This window comes from Mixophyes fleayi, chromosome 1 (assembly GCF_038048845.1).
Source record: "Mixophyes fleayi isolate aMixFle1 chromosome 1, aMixFle1.hap1, whole genome shotgun sequence".
Lineage (NCBI taxonomy): Eukaryota > Metazoa > Chordata > Amphibia > Anura > Limnodynastidae > Mixophyes > Mixophyes fleayi.
In genome coordinates this window covers 27477581-27499302 of record NC_134402.1, presented here as the reverse complement: position 1 = coordinate 27499302, position 21722 = coordinate 27477581, and the positions used below count along the sequence as shown (strand labels likewise).

General features: G+C 38.8%; 1 protein-coding gene across 1 annotated transcript in view; it reads right to left on the bottom strand.

The window, feature by feature from the left end:
* The window catches only part of ST3GAL5 (ST3 beta-galactoside alpha-2,3-sialyltransferase 5), a 66989-nt gene that overhangs the window by 41132 nt on the left and 4135 nt on the right, over positions 1–21722 (bottom strand). The window contains exon 2 of the mRNA XM_075194121.1: positions 11657–11702. The gene's annotated coding sequence lies outside the window, so the exon portion shown is untranslated. The remainder of the gene's footprint in view (positions 1–11656; positions 11703–21722) is intronic.

Genomic DNA, 21722 nt, shown 5'->3' with positions numbered 1-21722 from the left:
ACAGCAACCTTTACAAACCAGGACTCATCAAATCGTGCAAAAAAACAAAGATAGAAAATACAATGAGCGCTGGGTACAGCCTGTACTTAATTAATTGGCAAAAACAATTATGGCCAAATCATAGACATATATCGGAACTGCATCCATTATGATGTAACACTCAATATTCTAAATATTGACAAATAGATCCTATAGTATTAATACAATAAATGACGATTTATTTATATAACATAGGAACCAGATAAACACAGAATAAATAAAATATAGGTAATATCACAAATAGTGTGATTGCAACCGTGTGTAAAAACAACCATGCAGTTTATGTGGTATCGCGCTGTTTTAAACATGAGCCCACATATAGATGAGATAATACGAATACATAATATTGAAACATGCCCGGGCAACAAATTTATCAATATGGATCCAAACAAAACCCTAAGATCATGGCCAAATATAAAAAAAAATTATACGATGAAAAGAGGATTTATGTCAATATATCCTTGGCAAAAAATTAACGATCAAAAATATCCTCCTGAATACAGAACAATAATCCTGACTGTGAAGCACAAGATATTTCCCAATAACGATCTCATCTTTTGAGAAGCAAACGGCAAATAATGTGATCTCCTTGCTACTAATTGTAGCCGACATGTAGCCTGTTTTAAATGGCAGTTGTCTCCACTGACTTGTGGATAACGTATGTTATACAATCCAAATGTGTCTTACCACTTTGATGACCCTCCGGAGGGATATTCCTTACGGCTCTTCCGGCTATCTCCAGCCGTCCCGTAGGTACCGTGGACTATGTCACTCCACTTGCGCTGAAGGTATCCTGTGTGACATTTCTTCCGTCGACGGTAGGACGCAAAAGTTGATGTCATTTAGTTCCGCCAGCCGAGGAATGAATGAATGGGACAGGTATGGAAAATCTTTTGCCTCTGAGAAATTGTTAAAAAAGGAATAAGAGGCTCCACAACAGACGGCACTCAACTCAAAAGGATGACAGCCGACGGGTTTCCTCCCGTATGCACTGGGACTTTTTCAAAGCTGATATCCGGACAGTCTTTGCTTCTATTTATAAGCCCAAATAGAGAATAATCAAAAATATAACGAGAACAGTCTTGAATGGGCATTTACACCCTACTATAATTAGATGGAAGTAATCGCTCTTAAAGTGCACAAACCGGCTCATTATTTTGTCAAGATATAATTATCCATGTACTATAATAAATAAATAATTAATTCATGGCCATTTTATGCTGGTCAATCTATTAAAAAAAAACAACAAGCAAATATAAAAATAAAAATAATGAAAATAAATATAAACATGAAGGTAGATATAAATAAAAATACCACAACTAATAAAATTAAACAAAGATAAACGTATTACTTTATAAAGAACACAATGAAAGATTGTCAGTATAATGCATTAATATATATTATACCCAAAATCATACATGCATCTATGTTACAGTCATGCTAAGGTCACACTTAGAATAACATTATCCATAACACTGATGGACTCCAAAGTGTTAATATTACAATAAAATCCTATACATAGAAAACAACTGTACCAGTCTATTCTTTTTACATAAAACATCTTATTGGGCAGAAAACGGATATCAAGCCTAAGCTAAACATATGTATATGTTTTTTTATTTCTCACAGAATAGGCTACTCCACACAGTTAAAATCCAAAGCTTCATTCAATCCCTTTGGGGAAAGCGTTCCTAATTTGAATATCCATGAGGACTCACTCCTACATATTTTCTTGAATGCATTATACTGACAATATTTCACTGTGTTCTTTATAAAGTAATATAGTTTAATAGTTGTGGTATTTTTATTTTTTCTTTATATCTACCTGTCATGTTTATATTTATTTTCATTATTTTTATATTTATATTTTTATATATTTACTTGTTATTTTTTAATAGATTGACAAGCATAAAATGGCCATTAATTATTTATTTATTATAGTACATGGATAAATTATATCTTGACAAAATAATGTGCCTGTTTGGGCACTTTAAGAGCGATTACTTCCATCGAAATATTGTAGGGTGTAAACGCCCATTCAAAAGACACATTTGGATTGTAGAACATACGTTATCCACAAGTCAGTGGAGACAACTGCCATTTCAAACAGGCTACATATCGGCTACAATTAGTAGCAAGGAGATCACATTATTTGCCATTTCCGTCTCAAAAGACGAGATCATTATTGGAAAATATCTTGTGCTTCACAGTCAGGATTATTGTTCTGTATTCAGGAGGATATTTTTGATTGATAATTGTTTGCTAAGGATATATTGATATAAATCATTTTTTCATCGTATAATTTTTTATATTTGGCCATAATCTTAGGGTTTTGTTTGGATCCATATTGATACATTTGTTGCCCGGGCATGTTTCAATATTGTTATGTATTCGTATTATCTCATCTATATGTGGGCTCATGTTTAAAACAGCGCGATACCACATAAACTGCATGGTTGTTTTTACACACGGTTGCAATCATACTATTTGTGATATTACCTATATTTTATTTATTCTGTGTCTTATCTGGTTCCTATGTTATATAAATAAATCGTCATTTATTGTATTAATACTATAGGATCTATTTGTCAATATTTAGAATATTGAGTGTTACATCATAATGGATGCAGTTCCGATATATGTCTATGCTTTGGCCATAATTGTTTTTGCCAATTAATTAAGTACAGGCTGTACCCAGCGCTCATTGTATTTTCTATCATTACAGAATGATGAAAGGTAGAGAAGCATCACAGCTTTTCCAAAAATAAGGCAAACCCCCAACAAACGAGGCTTGCGTTTCAAGGAACATTTGAGGTTACAAAGGATTGCATACAATTAGAAAATAAATTGGTTTCAGTTATAAATCTTGATTAAAAGATAAAAAAAAGACATTAGATCTATAAGAAAATAGAGATCTAGAATTGTGCCTGAACTGCAGATATGTCAACCACAGAAATTGCAACATGATCAAAATGAAGAGAAACGAGGAACTGTGATTTGAAGTTGTAACTCATCTACAGAATTAGATACAGTCGCAGTAAAGCACAAATAGATAAAGATACAACTCCAGACACACACCCACAAAAATTATGTTAGCGTCATGAATTTACTTGTTATGAGAGAGCTGCTTATCATCCAGAAACAGGTTAGATCTCATTCACAACAATGCGCATAAAAGTGCGCGGTTTTGAAATTCAGCTTTTACATGTGTTTTCACAGAATCTGTAATGTGTTGACGTGGCTTATTAACTCAGCTAAAACGAGTTTCTAAACGTGCCCATGGTCTCCTGTCAAAACAAGGAATGGCCTTTTACATATCATCATCATCATCATCATCATCAATTTATATAGCTCCACTGATTCCGCAGCGCTGTACAGAGAACTCACATCAGTCCCTGCCACAATGGAGCTTACAGGTTAAATCCCCAACATACACACACACAGACACACAGACAGAGAGACTAAGGGCAATTTAATAGCAGCCAATTTACCTACCAGTATGTTTTTGGAGTGTGGGAGGAAACCGGAGCACCCGGAGGAAACCCACGCAAACACGGGGAGAACATACAAACTCCACACAGATAAGGCCATGGTCGGGAATCAAACTCATGACCCCAACGCTGTGAGGCAGAAGTGCTAACCACTTAGCCACCATGGTGCCCACATGTATGTAATTATAATATGGAGTGAAAAATGTCTAGGCACCCAGTTGCCTAGAATTGGGGCCCCTGTATCCCTTTTCTAAAATTGCCTGATTTGTGACTGATACAGGGATATTTCATTACAGACACATTGTCTTTGCCATGTAGCATCCAGTACATAGGAGTGAATATGCTACACACACAGTCATACCTGAGTCAATAAGATTATTATCTCCACTGACATCAGACAGCGAGAGATGACCAGAGGACCAGTAGGAGAAGATGTTTATATGTGAGAATCTCATATGATTCAAAGATGTTCCACAAAAAACATATTTTTCAGTATAACAACGAGCGGGAATAGTCTTTTTGGAAAACAGAAAACATTAGTTTTTACCAACTTCTTCCCATTATATTTATCTGGGGAACTATAGCTGACAGCTGCACATACAACGTGCCTGATGAGCATGCAGAAAGCTCACCCCCCCTCTATCCTCATTCTATAGACTAGCTTCCGCATGATCTCCTGCAGCCCCCCCTCCAACTGCATGTTATTGCTGGGAGCAGGAATCGGAGCAAATTTATCAGAAACTCCTAGTGGAAAGCACATAACACTACTTATCACAATAAGTAGGTTGAGGGGGTTTAGGGATTTTGCCTTTACACAAGATTGCTATGGGAGGAGATAAGAAGATTCCGAGCACAATGGATGTGATGAATGATAAATTTTGCCAGCAAACTTCGTAATACCTTAATACAGAGGCAAAAAATCATGCAACATGGAAATACATCGATCAGCTGCAACACTAAAACCACTGACAAGTGAGGAGAATAACAATGATTATCTTGTTACAATGACATCAGTCAAGGGGTGGGATATAGCCCAGCAAGTGAGCAGTCAGTTCTTGTAGTTGATGTGTTGGCAGCAGGAAAAATGGGCAAACGTAAGGATCTGAGCAACTTTGACAAGGGCCAAATTGTGATGGCTAGACGACTGGGTCAGAGCATCTCCAAAACGGCAGGTCTTGTGGGGTGTTCCTGGTATCTAGTGATTAGTACCTACCAAAAGTGGTCCAACGAAGGACAACCGGTGAACCAGGGGGGCCCTGATGAAAGCAAAGGGAATTGAAAGGATCATTGGACAGGAAATGTTTTGCAATGTATTTTTCTGGACTCTTTTGTATCTATTTCTTTATTAAAATTATTTTGTATTTTCGTACTTTGGGTTGTTGGTGCTGGTGTGTTCATTTTATTTGAACAATTAAGGAAAAATACATTTTCTTGAGTCATATTATCGCACTTAACATCTTCCTTCCAAACTTGGCATCTGCTGAAGCTTGGACATATATTACAGTGTTTGGTGAAAGTATGTTCAGAGGACCTGACTGTGGTCTTATATAACTCTTCCATAGAGGAAGATTCCTTCTCTGTCCATGAAGAGGCCATAGCTCTCGTTGAACGTCCTCCTATACTTTGAGGAACATCCATCTTTTCACTATGTATGCCTCTCCCCCTGCAAGATTGTATCCATCTTGCCACTTATGCCTTTGAGACTAGTTCATCCATTTTATTGCCGCTGATTAAAACAAATACCTTTGTTTTCCTAAACTCCTGGGTTCACCTCAAAAAAAAAATTCAATGACACTGGCCAAGTCCAAACAACGAAATCTTCTTTCTTTTGAGTTCTTTGGCTTTGGACATAGTGCGGGCAGAACAATTTCTTGATTGATGTGGAACCCTGAGAATAATTTTAGGAATTTTTAATTGGTTCTTAGCACAACCTTAAATAGAAAAGTCTCTTCTGCCCAGAGAGCTTGCAGCTCTACTTCTCCTCGCTGAGGTATTTGCTACTAGAAAATTCCCTTCATTGTTAAGTATTTCATGGGAAAGCTTCAAAAGACGATCTCCGTTAGGTTCTTCAATACCAGGTGCAACTTCCATGGAGCCAAAGGAGAGCGATTAAAGAGCCTTTTTTTTCTTTGCATAAACTTTATTAAATACTTATTTTCAGCCAACCTTCTGTGTAATAGTGCTCCAAGAGCAGATGTGTGGACCTTTAGTGGAAACGCTAATCCTTTGTCAAGCCTATCTTGCAGTAATTCAAGTACAGTAACTATAGATGAACTTTTTGGTCAGAGCACTATTTACAAAAAATGTCCCAGATTCTATAATAGGCCGTGGTGGATATTGGCTATTTCCATGCATTTAAAAGTACGGATTACCCTATTAGACAAATCCTTGCCATTTCAAGTGTCTCCCCTAAGGAGCCACAGATGGGGTACGTGATTCCGACGACAAGAAAGCAGACAACAGTTATACAGACACAAAGATGCCGATCAGTACAATCGCGACATGTACAAAATACACACTTACTTAAAGACTGACAGCCAACATCTCAGACATGTGTGCTATAAACCCCAACAGCAGAAAATACCGGCAGTACGATTGTCGTCTCTTAAAACTGCGACACTGACAGTGCCAGCATTAAGAGGGCAATGCCAGGACCTGCTGGCTGGATAATGTAGAACCTTAACCCTATCCCTAATTGCTTTGTATTTGATGGTTTTTAGTAACGGTTTTACACAATACAGCCGTCAGGTCCTCTCATTGCCTTCTTAATGCCGGCAATGTCACTCTCAAGTGACGTCAATCACACTGGCTGCGTTTTCTGTCAAGCGTTGTCCAATACTGATTATACGTATCCTAACTAAGCATGGAGTTCATACCCAGCAGAACAGAGAGCTTTCTGTATCCAGTCTCATCACAGCTCACAGGCGGGGGGAGAAGAGACAACTCACCAGTCCTGAGCACAATATCCCATGCAAGTTACAGCTTTCCACATAGATTGCCAAGGTTACTAATGACCTCCTATCGGCCAAATCCAAGGGTCACTTCTCCCTACTAATCCTCCTTGACCTCTCTGCAGCCTTCGACACCGTGGACCACCCCCTCCTGCTGCAAACCCTTCTCTCTTTCGGCTTCTCCGGATCTGTCAACGCATGGTTCACCTCATACCTTGCTAACCGCTCCTTCTCTGTATCCACGTCCGGCTCTTCCTCCTCCCCCTGCACTCTCCCTGTAGGAGTCCCGCAGAGCTTTGTCCTCGGCCCTCTTCTCGCTCTACACTTCCTCCCTTGGTGCTCTAATCTCCTCCTTCGGTCTTCAATATCACCTGTATGCTGACGACATTTAACTCTACACCTCTTCTCCTGATCTTTCTTCTACCCTCCTCTCTCGTATATCTGACTGCCTCTCCGCCATCTCCTCCTGGATGTCCGAGCGTTTTCTCAAAATTAATATCCCGAAGACGGAACTCATTGTCTTTCCTCCGTCCAGACTCCCATCCCACCACGGCCTCTCTATTGTCGTCAACTACTCCACCATATCCTCTGTCACCCAACTCCGCTGCCTGGGTGTCACCCTGGACTCCTCTCTCTCTTTTGCCCCCCATATTCATGCCCTTGCCCAAGCCTGTCGTTTCCAACTACGCAACATCGCCCGCATTCGTCCCTTTCTCTCTCAGGATGCCACTAAGACTATCATCCACGCACTCATCATCTCCCGCCTGGATTACTGCAACCTCCTCCTCACTGGCCTCCGCTCTATACTCAATGCTGCCGCGAGACTCATCTTCCTCTCACGCCGCTCCTCCTCGGCCTCCCCTCTCTGCCTCGCTTTACACTGGCTCCCCTTCCCCTACAGAATCCTTTTCAAACTCCTCACCACCACTTACAAGGCTCTCTCCAACTCTACTGCCCCTTATATCTCTAGCCTCCTCTCCATTCACACTCCTGCCCGCTCCCTGCGCTCTGCCAACGATCGACGCCTCTCCTCAACTCTTATCACCTCTTCCCACTCCAGAATCCAAGACTTTTCCCGCGCTGCCCCCCTTCACTGGAATGAACTCCCTCGTTCCATCCGTCTCTCTTCTACTCTGTGCTCCTTCAAACGTGCGCTGAAAACCCACCTCTTCCTCAAAGCATACCAACCATCCACATAACCCCGCCACCCGCTCTCAACTCGCTTTCCCCCTTACCTTTCTGGCTCCCCCTGTGCCTGTTCTGTTCTCCCTCCCTTAGGATGTAAGCTCACTTGAGCAGGGCCCTCTTCCCTCATGTCTCCCTAACTGTTCTTCTGCTCCGTTTTTTGCATAAACCTGCCTTGAGTTTCTGAAGTATTGGTATTTTGTTTATTGTTTTGTACTGCTTCACCCTGTATAGTCGACTGTTTTGTACTGTGTACGGCGCCTCGGAAACCTTGTGGCGCCTAACAAATAAAGGATAATAATAATAATAATAATTGCTGCAATTTAGGCAACTTGTGTGCCAACAACCGTTTCAGTCTGACTAACCAAAGCTAAAATATTGTAATACAAATGTGACACAACACCTGGTGTAATAGTGAGGTAGGCAACATATAGAGAGTGATAGACATTTTAATGCAGGCCTGTCCAACCTGCGGCCCTCCAGGTGTTGTGAAACTACAAACCCCAGCATGCTTTGCCAGTAGACAACCTGTTGATAGCTGGAAGGGCATGCTGGGACTTGTAGTTTCACAAACATCTGGAGGGCCGCAGGTTGGACAGGCCTGTTTTAATGCATGTTTGTGCTGAGCGAGGGAGCGCTGTATATAAAACCAGAATAAATGGTTTAAAATATAGTTTAATATTAAACATTGAATATTTTCAAAGTGCCATGTGCAGCACAATATGGGATTTTAATTTGATTTTTGATCTGCATTACAACCCACTGAATGTTGAGAAGCAGAGGTTCTGACCAGTACTACGGAAAAGGTATACTGGACTCAAATTTGCTAAGGTTACCAGTTAAAATATGGTGTCATTACATTAAAGGGACTATAAAAAATAGTGACACTATCAACATTCTATTTCAGAAAATCTGCAAAACTCACTGTAGTTCTACTTTAAATAAGGATTAGTTATAGGCTTCATGTGAATGGAAGACAAAATATGCAGAAGTCATCATCGTTTATTTGTAAGGCACCAAAAAACTCAGGCAATTATTGACAGAGGTTTTCTCCCTCAGCCTCAATGACTGGACACTTTCAGCTAATAATTTATTACAAGATTAGAATGTTAGAAGAAATAATCTCTCCTAATACAGGAATGTAAACACAATGGACTAAAAATTATAAATTCTGTATTATGTCAATTATTAGAAAAGCATATTCACAATCACATCATATTGATAGTTTAGTTGATTGTCATTTTTTAAAAATAATATATTACAGCATCTTAAATTAACTTGAAAATGTGAAGAAAAGGACAGGGGTGAATATTGTGAATTAAAGGGAATATAAAATTAAAATGAACTACAGCCCATAAGATTGAGGAAATAAATCCAGTCAATTTCGCTCAAATTAAATATCATTGGTCTTAATCATTGTATAAATTTTTTAAAAATAAATTATTCACATCCATTCAATGATTATATATATATAAGAGATAGAGATATATATATATATATATATATATATATATATTTATAGCATAGAAAGAAGTGATCTTACAGTTCTTTCTTTGATTTAATTTAATTTAATTGCATGTTTACATCTATGATATAACGTTAAGCCTGCAATTTATCTCAAAATTTGACACACCTAAATAATCTCATCAAATCTTATTATGTAGTATGTAAAAGAACACAAACAATCTATATACATTCACAATGGCTTCACATCTTATGAAAGAGCCTATCACAGACTGGGATGTAGTAGACATTCACATCGGCGTGCCCCCCCACAGCTTAACCAACCCTAGTGCTGCCAGCATAGGCTGGTATTACCAAAATCTGGGGGACAAAAAACGTGGGGTACCTCCTCCTTGCCAGCCTGAGCCGGAGGCGTTCTAGCAGGAAAGGGCGTAGAGTAGGGGGTTCCCCTGCCTTAATGCCAAGCCAACCCCATCCTGGACAACACAGAGCTGGATTCCCTAGGGAGATGGGGTCTGCCAAAAAAATTCTGCCTCCTTCCCCTTAGGTTTAACCAGCCCCATGAAGACATTTCATACTTAACTCTTAAGTTTAAACAAAGACTGTTCTGCTAAGGTTTATGAAATTGAACCTTAACTTTATATCGTACACAAAATGTTATAAAGAATCTCATTTGAAGAATTAGTTACGTTATAGTGTCTGATTTACAGCGCTATGAGACTAAATGGGTATATTTACTAAACTGCGGGTTCGAAAAAGTGGAGATGTTGCCTATAGCAACCAATCAGATTCAAGTTATCATTTATTTAGAACATTCTACAAATTGACAGCTAGAATCTGATTGCTTGCTATAGGCAACATCTCCACTTTTTCAAACCCGCAGTTTAGTAAATATACTATAGTGTCTTTGTTCAAAACGGTGTTATTCAGAGATTAGGTGCATTAGGCTAGAGGTAGCTTACTACCTGCAGCCTAATAGAACAACTCAATGTTTATTCCTTCATACGTTTGGCTATATTATTATACAATTCTTTAATAAGTGTCATGTTCTGTCTGCTGTATACCTAGTTCACAAAGAGAGCCTGTATGGACTATATCAGGCATAGAACATTGTAGAACAAATATCAACTTTAAATTTCAGTGTACAAATAAGCTATCAAGTATTTGTGTGCTACATAAAAAAACAGTCAGTATTTAACTTATGTGCAAAACAGAATACTAATTTGCACCCCTTGCATTGTAACATGGTTTTGTCCAGGAGACTGAAATAAGAAGTTTCTTAAGTTAAGATCCTTAATGAATCAGGCCCCTGGTTATCATTTATTTAGTACATTCTACAAAATTACAGCTATAATCTGATTAGTAGCTATAAGCAACATCTCCACTTTTTCAAATCCGCAGTTTAGTAAATATACCCCTAAACCTCTGACAAAGGTATGGCTTATTCTAAAGTGTTTAAATTTAGTAATAATCCCTTATCATAGTAGCAGGACTTAATCATGGTGTATAGTACAATGTGCGATATAAAATGCTTCAAAAAGTATTGTAAGTATTTCAGTTGTCTATATTTTTCACTTAAAGTGTAAGAATATTCATGACTCAGAGTTCCACGTGTGACAGAACGTTCTATCTTTCATTAGAGTGAAAACGTATATAGTATTTCAGTAGTGGATAGATCCCACTGCTGTACCGGTCTCTGTATGTTTCATCTATTGGGCTTGATCACGGGTAAACGTTGCTAAAGGTCTTACTAGCTATTTAAGGATATATTTATGGCCACGTTCAGTACAACAGCTGATCTTAATAGGAGATTGATTCTAACTTCCCAGAGCAATTAGAGGGTATTGATAGCAGAGGAAGGAATTGGTCAGAAGATCTTAACACATTCACAACATTATTACAACAACAGAGCAGAACATGGGGGAATTTAACCAAGAATACATTGATCCCTAATCGAGTCCTTGGTTCACACACTTGTGGCACATGTAAATGATGTCTTTATATGAGCGAAACTTTTGAAATTAACAACAGATGTGATGCAACTCACAAGAAAGCAGATTTCAACAAATGCGATACACATTAAATAATCTGGGATCTAAAATGTCCATGTGAAAATATATATGTAGGAATGCCCACGAGACCTTTAATCACCAACTACTAGAAGACATTGAGACCATTAGGAATGTCGTCTCAGACAAGAAGGAAACAGCTCACGTCAGTGGTCGGACACTTCGTTGGGAAACACAATGGTTATAGAAGGGGTTTCAAAGCTTTTGCAATTAAAAAAATAAGGCGTCGAGGACGAGACTTAACTGAACTTTTGAGAGTAAATGGATTTTTCTCTTAGATTAAATTTGATCAAATATACATTGATCTTGGAATTAGCAACTTTTATTAATAAGTTATGGGAATATCAAAGTACTTGTCAAAATCATAAATATAATCTTATTTAATTGTACATACTTAAAAAAATAGATGATACAAAACTATTATAGACTTTCATCAAACAAATATTATGGGACTTACCTCGAGATTCTGTCTGACTTGTGACCTTTTTTCCTTTGGGGATTATCTGTAAAATAGAGATGATAAATTCATATTAATAACGTAAAATCAACTTTAAACATTTTTTTTTCTAATAATGAGTTTAAAAACTAATGTAGGAATAACATAATACATCAAATAATAATTTCTTGGAAATGAATTCAATTTTTTAATATTTAGTTATTATATTTATAGAATCATTTTCACATTAATCAAATACTAATGTTACACAAATGAGTATTATATTCACTATTGCTTGGGTCTGGATAGGCTATACCTATGATATCTCTTAACTATAAATTACAAACAAAGATTTCTGGGTGATCAAACAAAATACAACTATAAAACTACTGATTTTCACATCAATTCACAATATTATCAACACATTTCCTCACATCAGTGTTACTCACAGACCTAATAATTTAACCTACTTTCACTTAATTATTATTCACAATCTTACACCTTAATCACTTTACTTTCTATTCTTAATAAAACGGATATACACTGTTATAAAGTGTGTTTACTTACACTTAATGAATATATATTCAGCCGTTTTATTAAAATTTGCCTGCAGCTTAATGAGGGGTAAATTTATCAATCTGTGGATTTCAAACGGGTTTGAAAAGTGGAGATCCCCTATAGCAACCAATCAGACTCTAGTTACCATTTATTTAGTTAATTCTACAAAATGACAGCTAGAATCTGATTGGCTGCTATAGGCAACATCTTCACTTTCAAACCCGCCGTAAACTCAGCTTTATACATTTACTCCAGGGGATAATTCAATTAGCCACGATTTTCTGCGCACTTTTACCGTTACTACCGTAAAAATATCTGCTCAGATCTCCTTGCACTTCTATGGGGCACAAGGAAAATTAAGCAGAGATTTCTGTTAAAACCGCCTCCTGGAAGTGTCTTTGAAATACCCGCTACACACTTCGCAGCTAACTGAATTCCCTCCCTAATGTCTGAATAACACACTTTTAGTTGGGCTTAGGACAAGAATCATGTGCCATCGTAGCCCCACCCCCTGCTGTAATTGGCCAGAAACAGTGGTGTATGGTTTGGGGGGCGGCGCCAAATGACGTGACCCAACACGCCCACCACCCCTTGATCTCCCAGAGGAGTCCTTGTCAATGTAGGCAAGTATGACAAATACTTTAGAAGGATATATATCGCACCAGGTAGACAGATCCTCTTTTCACCATAACCATCTCATTCATATAATGATTTAATAAGTCTATGTTGTTATGGTTTGGATCAGGGCCGGAACTAGGGCTGTGCGAAAGGGGCGACCGCCCAGGGCACAACGCTAAAGGGGGGCGCAATTTAGGAATATTTTAGGTTAATTTGGTTAAAATTGAGGGCTAGGGGGCGGCATTTGTCTTTCTCGCCCAGGGCGCTAGAATTCTGAGTTACGGCTCTGGTTTGGAGGACAGGTGCACCCACACTTTGTGTCAACTTTTAATTGTGGAAGTGAGATAATAAATAAGAGATAAATATTTCGCTATTTTTCAATTGTATTTAGCAATTAGGAGTGCTCCATATATAAGGACACCTTTTAATGTATATTAATAAAGATTTGTAAATTTTATTTAGACAAAGAGTGCCCCTTTATCACTATTCTTATCTCTCTTCCACAATTAAAAGTATGAAATAAAGCAAACAACAGAGAAAGCATGCAGGAATCACAATAGATCAATACAGGCAACAACCCAATATACCCCTCTAAATAAATCAGGGTTAAAGACACTTTACGCACAAACCACATCCTCTCCATGCCGCCATTTCTGTCTAGACAACACACATGACAAACAGGCCACACCCCTTTGACCACCATTAATCAGAGCAGTTGGCAGGTATGAATTAGCAGCAGAATTATTAAATTCCATTCAATTAACTTGTCGCTAGAAACTAATTTAAAAAAAGATGACTGCTGAGATAATCTGTCAGAACAGGGCTGGGGTGGGCAGTTTATCGCATGCAGGAGCCAGGGCAGATGCGCCAGCATTTAAATCCATACAAGTTACTCTCAAAAGTTAGTTGGCGACAGAACATTCCTAAAAAATGTGACTGCCCGGCTGCGGGGAACAGTGTAGCCCGCCAAGGACCGGTGTTCACTAAAACCATTCATATTCTCATCAGAAGTCTGGAAACGGGAAAAGCCAAATTAAATTTGTGCAGTTGTACTTTAAACTATCGTGAGAAACTGAATCGGTATTGTGTGACTTCTGTTCACAGGAAGGACTAACAAAAGCCACACAACAAACCATCAGCACAATAGCACAGTGTGAACCTGTATCTTTTCTCTAGAAGGTGGAAACAGGTAGTGAAAGACTAATGTTTCGTTGTTATGGTGCTGGTTAAATTATAAACACTAATTTTAGCATAGGATAGATTTGTGTTTTGTTTCACTTTTGCAAAACAATAGTTAATCTAATTACGCAGCTCAATGCCGCACTACTACTCTTTCCAAGGCTGGCCCAGAGTTCTAGGACAAAAGCATGCCCTCAGGCAGTGAGACGGCTCACAAAGCTGGATTTACTTTTGCAGAAACAAGCTACAGTCAACCACGGTACAGATCGCAATCGTATTCTATGCAGCTACTTTTTATTTTTTTAAACTGTTCGTGTTTCTTAAGCTGGGTACACACTACAGGTTTGTCACCCGATTATCGTGCCAATCACATGATAAACCACCGTTGGGTCCAATATCGCATTAATGTGCACGCTCCCGTGATCATGTTGTATCGCGTCAAAGCTCATCGTGTCGTTTTATTTCATTTTTAAACTGAACTAAAAATGTCATTCAACTATGTTGCTCCAATTTTGCAGTGTCCATAGATCAGTCATTGGTAAAATCATTAAAGTTATTTTCCTAATGGGCATATTCAATTGTTGGCGCTACTGCCTAAAGTAACGCGGCACGCACACTATTACCGTAATGACGGTAATAGTGCGCGTAAAAACCGTTATTACGGTACCTTTCTCGCTGGATTTCAGCTCGCGGCTCAGGGAGCTGCGAGCTGAAATCCGGCTTAGTATTACCGTAATAACGGTAATACTTTTAACGCCGGGGGAATATTCAACAATTGAATATGCCCCTAAGACTCTTTCATTGTTATTTTTTTTAAATCATCCTAAGCCGATACTATTAAATTACATTCTGTCCCTATCAGGTAAAATGTATAATTCATGTTAAAAGAGGACCCATTACCTACACATCAGCAGCAGCAAAGGCATCTAATGATCCAAACTAAATGACATGAAATTATTATTTTTGATGAACATTAACAGAAGTCCTGAATAAAACAGTCTTTTGCAATAGAGGTGACATGTCCATTATTATAAATGCAGAAAACAATCAATTATACAAATATTCTGTAGTTTGCTTAAAAGGTACTTGAATAATATATTTTCTTTACTTCCCATTAAAATATATTTACTAGTTTTATTTTGTGGGCACGTACAAATGTGACACCAGTTGCACGTCACTGTTGGCTTTGATGAGATGGTATTAAATAAAATGAACAGGTAACTTAGAAGGCTTGGGGCTTTGTCTATACAATGGCAAGGACAGAAAACAACTTGCAGTAGGAATTGTTTGCATTATAAAGTTGAGTGCACTGGATGTGACATTTTTTCTTATCTTAAGGTTACATGAACAGAGCAGCTCGTACTTTTACAGACCGGCAGAAACTGAAAGAGATACAAACAAAACAGAAAACTTCTCTACAAAAGAGAAATGTTCACACGACAGGATACAATGTTGAAGCTGGTGGAGTACAAGCTGGTTGTCTCCTGGAGTGATGAGCTGTCACTCAGGTTACAGAGGTCTAACATTTATAGAAGAATCCAGTGAAATGAGCATTAGATGATCTGTACAGCATTTTTGGTCACCTTTACTATAAATACTGACATGCAATGCATGGAGATCAGCAGAGCTCAGCAATGTACAGACTCCCTATCTGCTCTGCTTGTAGAGATCTTATCCAGAACACTGGCTGCACGTTACTGTTTCCACAAGTAAGCACTTTCAGTTTTAGGACAGGCATCTCTGCACTTTCTAGATGGAGTTTTAGGAGATAACAAGCAGGGTTCCCCGACGTTGCGTGGGTCCGACTTGTAGTGTGCAGCAGTTTTTATAGCTTAGCAAAATATTTGGTAATTAGACCAAAAATGCTATTTAGAAAATAAGATTTGTTGCTTTGCCGTTATGTCGTGTTGTTGCGAGGTTTCCCTCCAGCAACCCAAAAATTATGTTTTGAATATTTGTCGCTTCTGTTGTCTAACAGGTTACTTTTTCGATACTAAATAACTATATAAGATTTTGGCAGCTTTACCTTGAGAGCTGTGGAAGATATTCACCAACAAGTAAGTGTAATATATATATATATATATATATATATATATATATATATATATATATACACACATACACACAAAACAGACATAGGTCCCCTGCACTCACCATGTACAGACTGGGGTGCAAGAGGGGGTTGCCCACATTGTATAGACAAGAAAACAGGGATACTCTGCACTCTCCAAACACATAACCAATGCTATATCAAGTACTGTTCTATATTAACAACAGGGAATGTTAGTTCCACATATTGCAATATATGTTTAAGCTGACCAACTCACGCCAAAGTCTTCCCATTCTGGTCAGTCCTAACACGATCAAATGCTATGCTATTTATCTGGGCTTAAGGCTTACCTGCACACAGCTTTTAAAGGCAAGTCTTTCCCTAGCACTAGCAGCCATGGGAGACCTGGGACTCACCTGACACAAGTTGGAATTAATTAATGTAAAGAATGGGGTGCAAGAGTCATGGGACTTACAGTGTATAAACAAAACAGACATAGGTCCTCTGCACTCACCATGTATGTATGTATGTATGTATATATGTATATATATATATATATATATAGGAGGAGGCGCACAATAGTGTAGTATGGTATTGTATTGGAGCCAAACATGAATCCAGAAAAAGGAACCTAATCACCAGAGTAGAGTGAGCCAAAACTTTCCACCATGTATATACCCACAATAACTGAGGTAGATAAAAATATAGCATATAGGGTGAGGAGTCACACAGAGCCACGTATCACTCAAATTTGTCCCATTAAACAATGTGCAAAAAAAAAAAAAAAGGGACACACAGGTCACACATATTTTTATCTACCTCAGTTATTGTGGGTATTTACATGGTGGAAAGATTTGGCTCACTCTACTCTGGTGATTAGGTTCCTTTTTCTGGATTCATGTTTGGCTCTAATACAATACCGTACTACACTATTGTGCGCCTCCTCCTCCATTTTTTCTAGATTTTTTCCTGCCACACCGCTTGGTTCAGAGGATTGGCAGCCGCCCGCACAGGGGAAGTGTGATATAAGAAGGAACCAGTTCAAGATATTGGACTATATAACATTTCTGTACTGGCATTGTGTCATAGCGCCATTTGTATCTTTTCTGTCATATATATATATATATATCTATCTATCTCATACTTGCCAACTCTCCCGGAATGTCCGAGAGACTCCCGGATTCCGGGTGGGTCTCTCAGACTTTCGGGAGAGTATGGCAGCCTCCCGCATCTGCCCATTTCCAAGTGAAGTGGGCAGAATTAAATCCAAAATGCAGGGATTCCCCAAGAATTTTTAAAAACGACAGGGAGAGAAAAATCTGGGAATTTAAGCTGATAAGAACATCCCAGTCATTGACTCAAGGACTCAACCTAACACCTGGATCTATGACCCACTACATGAACACACTTCACACCCCACAGCAGAGTGACTCCAGATCTCTGAATTCCTAGGACTTTCACTCTTCCATTTGTAACAAGAAACTCTTAATGATGTATTCTCCCCCCCCCCGTACAAATTTCTTGATGTAACAAAATGTTCTGCCCTTTTCTCAGTCATTCATTTGTAAACCCGCCTGATGAAGGAGCCTCTGTGCTCTGAAAACTAGCAAATATAAAAATGTATTTTGGTTAGCCAATAAAAGTATCACTCCTATAATACTTTTGTCGTTTTTGACACAAAAGTATTCAACATCACAGATTTTTCTGGCTGACACGGTAATGCAATAAAAAAATTCTTTTGCTACTCATTCTAACTCGGAAGTATGAAACTCTTTGGAGAGTACAGAAACTTGATTCTGGTCATAAGACAGCTGCTCGCACGACAAGTTGGATGTATGAACTTTGTTTCACATAAAGGAGTGCTAGACTACACAATCATCAGTGTGACAACAGCCATGCACACTGTTCAGATGGAAACTCCTGCTCCCTCCACTAGTCCTTAATTCTATTCCAGTCCTCAGATCATGACACTAAAGGCAATTTCTGAACTTGCACAAACATGCCAAATGCAATACATTTCCATACGAGCGAAGCGCTTATTTCTTTTTAAAATTTTAATTTTATTGGGTTTTTCACACATATACAGGTTATACATGTACAACCAACAAGATGGCATGGTACAATATTGACACTGAAAAAAATGACATCCTGGCACCAGTCCAAAATGCACTCAGAAATCTGTAAAGGAGATATGTCAACCCTTACACATACCTGCTAAATAACCATATAAACAATAACATATAGACAAAGACAAAGGAAAAGAAGGGAGGGGAAGGGGGGACCACATTAGGGGGGGGGGGGGTCTAGCAAAATTCCTCATTTAAGCTTCAGTTTAGTTTAAAGCTCTGTCAACCCAGAAGGTTATGTATCTGCCGGGCACACGACGCTCCCAAGTGGTCCATATAACCAAGCCAGCCCTCGGGTGCAAAAATGGGGAGGAACAAAACTACTCAATCAGTCAAATTTGAAATCGGGGACTCTGGGGAGTCCAGAAGTTTTAACCATGGAACCCAAGTAGCATAATACAATTCAAACGAGTCTTTGGTTGACAGCTGCATCTCATCCATGATCCTATAGTGTTACAATCTATTAGACCAGTCCCGAATACTCGGAGGCGTGGTTGATCTCCATTTCGCGAAGCGCTTATTTATCCACACCACACATACATAGGTGCAAATCCCAAAATCTACCTTTGGCAACTACTGGGCAGAAATGTGCACGTTTGATTAAAGCGATCAACTTGAAATCCTGCCTATAACCAGCTTAGAACCACCCCATTCACTAAACTGTTCAATTTCTTTAATAAAATACTTCTTAATTTATGTCTTTTGTGTGTGCATATATACATACATAAAATCCACCAAAATGATATAAAAGCCACCCCAATGAATGCAAAAGAATGACTGTCGATTACCGGCACTTCCTAAACAACCAGTCCTTCTGCAGAGACAAAGGTTCTGCCTCCCACAAGATCAGCACATACATGTACTGAAATACTCTGTGCTGTATTCCAATGATCAGATTAGCTACAGATTGTTCTATTATCACCCACTGGAAAACCAGTGACACAGACATGCATTAATAACACTGTGCTCTGACCCGACGTACATTTATAATATAACACACTCACAGACGAAGAATAAAATATAACAGAACGCATAATTATACTGTGTTTAAGTACATAAAGCAGATTTGTACAGCCTTGTGATCCTATGCCAACATAGTGAGCTAATGAAATCAGTTACTGTACCACTAAGCCCCACAATTTACATTTTGACATATGAATCATGAAGATAAAATACATTGGTCAGTATTACCCCAACATTAAAATGCAGATCTGTAAAAATATAAACTATCCCCTTACCATGCCAATACAGAGAGTGGAGGTTCCCAATATGTTCAGGACGGTGTCCTAATGCGCTATGATATTAAAGGTAAGATTGCAGTCATTTGAGCTACTTGGACATCAATGACCCCCTCTCAGCAGATGACTCAATCAGTCTGCACACAACATTTATGCAAATCACTCATTGTCTGCTCTATTAGAGAATATACCTCCTAAACATGGCAACCTGCTGAAGAGGATTGAGAGAGCATGGTGGACTTATTTCGGATAGACACTCCAGCTATATCATGTATATTATTCACCTCGGGTATAAATACCATTAATGTGAAATAGTGGTTTTACTTGTTCTTTAAAAGAGAATATCAAATCGCCCAGTCCTGGAAACTACTTCAACCACCCCCTTTGCAAAAAGTAGTGGGTAAGGTTCAATATAGTATTGAAATGGAAGCAGTGGGGGATGCATTACTCCCCTGCGCCATTATCCCTGCTAATAAAATGGTTCAGTCTGCATGTGTATGTTAGTGAGGTAGAGTGGGCTCCCCCTGCCAGAACAGAGTCTACTCTACTGCACCTAATACCTTCACTCATCGAGTCTCCCCAATCGTCTCAGAAGACACCTCTTAGTAATCACTGGCTGTGGTGCTCTCTTCTGAGATCAGCTGTGACTTGCTGGTAAATTATTGCTACTGTATAGTTGTGTTCCTCCCCAAAGTGTACCCCTTTACCCTCCTTTATTCTGTTCTTCCCTTAGCCCCCCACCCTTTTTTTTTTGCTTTCTGTATCCCAATATTTCTTGAAATATCAATAAAAATACTATTGAAGATAAAAGATAATATCAACGGAAATAAGAGAAAATGTGGGGTTAATGACAGATATGTACAGCAAAAGAAAGACCCACAAATTTGTACATCAATGTTTCCATACCATAAGTTGGACATTGTATTACACCAACTATTATGTTGGCCAAATATAATGCAATTTTGCCGTTAATTTTGTAGTATTCACAATCAATGTCTAGGAAAGAGACGGATAGAATGTATGGAAACCCTGAAGCTTATCTGGTGTTTACGAAGGCTAGCCCTCCGATTCAATCTTCTGCCACTGCAAGAGCCAGAACCTAGCAAATTGAGTTGGTGCCATTTACATTGTCCCTAAAAGTGAGATTATGGAGGAGACAACTTAATCTGTACTTGTATTGTGGAGAAGACATAGCTTGAAAAGTTTCTCCATGCACCCGGCTTCCAAACTCCAACTATCCTTGATTCTACGGCCAGCAACAGTTTCATAGATAGGATCGGCGGATGGCTCACCCATTTGCTTTGCATGCTACATCATACACTATGTCCATGCACAGATTATGATCTCAACAATATCACTGTCATGAACCAATACTTTCGTCCACTCATTCCAGAACTCTTCCAAAGACTGCTAAATGAATGCGTTTTGAAAACTGTATCTCAGAAGAGCTTACAATAGTTTTCACATTAGGAGAGCAATAAATAAAAAAATTAAAAGACCCAAGCTAGTATGGACATTATGAATACCCTGTTATATCTTATGGACTTTGTAATGCACCTGCCCATTTTTCCACACTCTTTCAATAAACTATTTTGGGATATTCTATGTATTTGTAGAGCTATACACAGATAAGCTGCTATCAGGAAATACTGTTGCCATGAAGGGATGTAGTTGGTCTGCAACAATGTTTAGGTAGGTGATACGTGTCAAAGTAACATCCACATGAATGACGGACCCAAGGTTTCCCAGCATAATATTTTGCCCTAGGGCATCCATCACACTGTCTCCGCTGGCTGCCTTCTTCCCATAGTGCATCCTGGTACCATCTCTTCCCCAGGTAAATGATGCACATACACCCGGCCGTCCACATGATGTAAAAGAAAAGATGATTCATCAGACCAGGCCACCTTCTTCCGTTGCTGCATGGTCCAGTTCTAGCGCCCACATGCCCATTATAGGTGCTTTCAGGAGATGCTCTTACCCAGACGTCTAGCCATCACAATCTGGCCCTTGTCAGAGTCGCTCAGATCCTAATGCCCTCCCATTCTTCCTGCTTCCAACACATCAACTTCAAGAACTGACTGTTCACTTGCTGCCTAATATATCCCACCCCTTGACATGGACCATTGTGGCAAGATAATTAACGCTATTCCCTTCACTTGGCAGTGGGTTTAATGTTGTGGCTGTATCTTTGGTGCATCTTCATAACATTGCTCTCTTTTTCTTCTTCCAACCTAAAACATTACAAGCATATGCGAAAGACCTCTCTCATCTACGCACACATCAGCTTTATGTTAAGACTGAGAAATGTTAGTTTG